Here is a 3,392-nt window from a genome sequence, read left to right on the forward strand (position 1 = left end):
CTGGGACAACAGTCAGTTCTTCTCGGCAGAACAGGAAGAACTGGGCATGGGCTAAGTTATGAAGTGGGTATATCATGGTATAACGTTTCAATTTGTGACTATTTCTTTCTTATTGCCCCTCTATGGATTTTGTAATGACTTGGTATTAAACTCGGAAGGCATTGTAACACCCATTGTACAAAGTAATACAATACAAAGCCGTCTGTTTTTCTATACGCTCTCTTAAAGTCAAGAACAAGTCTAACTGCTCAATCATCCCAGACAGTCTTCCAGGTAAACAATCTATATCACTTTGAAACTACACATGATACTGTGTGCTTTGGACGTCCCTAATGACAAGTCTCTATCTGCAACGATTATCAAATTTTGAATCTCTTTGGCAAAAAATGTGTTTAAAGTCTGAGTCACACCAAATTAACCTGCACCCCCCTCTCAGCTCCATTCCCTCTCTGACAAAAACCCTCCCTGTTGCTTTTCATTTAGTGTCAACAGTTGTGGGGCTGAAGAGACTTTATGGCTACAAAGTTCACGGGTTGATCATTATCGGCTGAGAAAGAAGGGAGGAATCAATCATACCAACAGTGTTTAATATTTGTTTTTGACTGCTACAGTGTACCAAAGGAAACATACTTTTATCCCACCAAACAGGACTTTGTTTTAAATTGAATTTCTCAACTTTGTAGTTTGCTTGTGATAAACGCAAACTATTCTCACAAAGGATATTTTCTCTATTAACTCCACATTTATTTTTAGAAAGGTACTGTACAATGCCTTAGACCTCTGGCTGCGTCTGAGTCTGTGTTGTTTTTCCTGCCTCTCTAAGCTAACTGCATGTACTCAGTGTACAGTACATGCAGTCACTTTGCAGGGCTCACTAACCTTTTACCACACCAACTGTGAGATGAATCACTGTCTAATGTCTGCACACTGATGTGTGAAGTTAGGTGATTTTAGTGTTTCACCAAACAAAAGCAAAAAAACTGCACAGACAAACGGTGCTGTGTATGTACATTTTCATCTCACCAAAAGATGTACACTCATCAGAGCAGACTGGAACAAAACACATTCAGACACATATAAACTTTGATATGATTTTATGATCTCTTTTTTACTCTCCATAAAGAAAGTTATTTTAAACCATTTTGCACATATAATTTTTTGCATATTGTATTCCATATACTGTGTGATTGCTACCATCCTCTTTTTCCTATGAATGTGTCTAATCCTGATTCCCTGTTCTGTCTATAAACCTTAAAGATGCATTACTATAAAGGCAGTACACATGTTGCTAATACACATATATATATATCACATAAGTGCACACACTGGGCTTCACATAGTTTGACAGAAAGGTCTGTATTAAAGGATTATAACGTAATGCCAGATCACCCATACAAATCTTGACCTTAATCTTCCTTAAAGGGTCTGTTTGTCCAAATTTAAAAAGAATAAAACTATTTTCTCATTTACCTCTAGTGATACCTCACCAAGCAGATAGTTTTGGATTCATTTGTCCTGTGGCTTTTTCTTTGGTGGAAAGTAGTTCCAATTAAAACTGTTCAAAATTCCATCCCTTTGGGTGAGGATGCAGAAATCTCAGAGACTTGGACAAAATAAACCAAAACAATCTGCATGGCTAGACACCACAGGAGGTAAATTTGTATTGTTCTTAGTATTTGCATGAATGATCTCTTTAATATCAAATATTATGCGTGCTACCAAGTTTTATCAGCATCAGTTTTATGACAGGAATAAACTCCATTTGTTTCTTTTTATTCAATGTATCCTCATCCACTGTGGAAACGTGTATACGGTTTGGTAGTCTGAATTAATTCGCTGGGTAACCATCTAAGCTGTACTGCAGTGATTTATCTATTTACAGTCAGATGCACCTTGCACTTTGTGGCTTAGACGACCTCCCTCTGCCTCTTTGTTCAGTGATTCCCTCGTAGCTGCATCTAACTTTAGCAAGAGAAAACGGATATCTCTCCTACTCTCTTTGCCCCCATATCACCCACGGGTTCATGAACATGTACACAAACGTACATGTCTGGGTTTTCTCCACACGTGCACGTACTTAGATTCACTGACAGCCGTGCCGAAAACAATAATAAAAATAAAAATAATATTTACCAAGTCAGAAGTAGTATTCCAGTACAGAGCAACACCGCCCTCTACAGTACATTTGCTTAATTATTTTCTCGTGTTTCATGCTTAACGGGATTTTGTTTATAATGAACATTTCCAGAATTTTCATTCTACATTTAACTCTGATGCTTCACATGGTCACATGGTTCCTAACCTTATAATGTAATAGTTTACTTTGTCTGGACCAACTTGTCTTCCCTTAATGGAAGGTGAGTCTCCCTAATATGACACACACACACACACACACACACACACACACACACACACACACACACACACACGCACACACACACACACTTCTTCACCAGCCAGAATCCAAACCTAACACAGTGTGAAATGTCAGCTTTGGTTTTTATTTTAGCCTCAAAAGATAAAGAGAGAAAAACAGTTTTGTAACCAGAAACATCTGCACAGCTCACATATCGGTATATAATTACCATGCTTTTGAGAATAAGATCCCTGTTAACAAAATGACTGCTGAGACAACATATTCAAAGCCAATAAGAAAAATTAAAACTGTGTTTAAATAAATAGTTGGCCAGGGTACCATTTTAGTTACTTCTTTACCAGTGCTTTACATAGATGAAGCATTTTCATAAATAAGGAGTATGTGTGCCAAGGTTCAGTGTGTAAGAACAGAAGGGAACAAGCTAGAACTAAGTGATTGGTATGTGAATAAACAAAATCAGGAAGCCATCTGTACACTGATAAAACATAAGAGGACATTCAGCTACATGAGGTGGATGCCAATTTTGAGTGTCACTTCTCAGTGAACCCTAACAGCTGAGTCATCTGTTATAATACAGTGAAAACAGTCTCTCAAAGAGCAATGACCATCATCTAGCTGCTCTCAAAACCCTCGAGTTTTTGTCTTTTACAGGATCTTTTAAGTACACACACTCACACTCACACACACACACACGCATAAACATTCGCAAACACACACACACAGCTGCATAAAGGCAGTCATAACTTTTGAATAATTGATAGCTAGTGAAATTGCGTGGCTCTAGGGTTTCCATGCTGTCATTGTTCCTGTTTCGGGTCGATGGGTGGCGAGGAAAAAGTAAACTTCTCATGCGAGTTGCTCATCATGTTCTAGTCCCTCAACACGCACCCCACCCCCCACACACACACGCACGCACACACACACACACACACACACACACACACACACACACACACACACACACACACACACACTTCATTCTCCATAGCAGTGTGTGGGCTTCCCTGTAAAGATT

This window comes from Micropterus dolomieu, linkage group LG21, assembly GCF_021292245.1.
Source record: "Micropterus dolomieu isolate WLL.071019.BEF.003 ecotype Adirondacks linkage group LG21, ASM2129224v1, whole genome shotgun sequence".
Lineage (NCBI taxonomy): Eukaryota > Metazoa > Chordata > Actinopteri > Centrarchiformes > Centrarchidae > Micropterus > Micropterus dolomieu.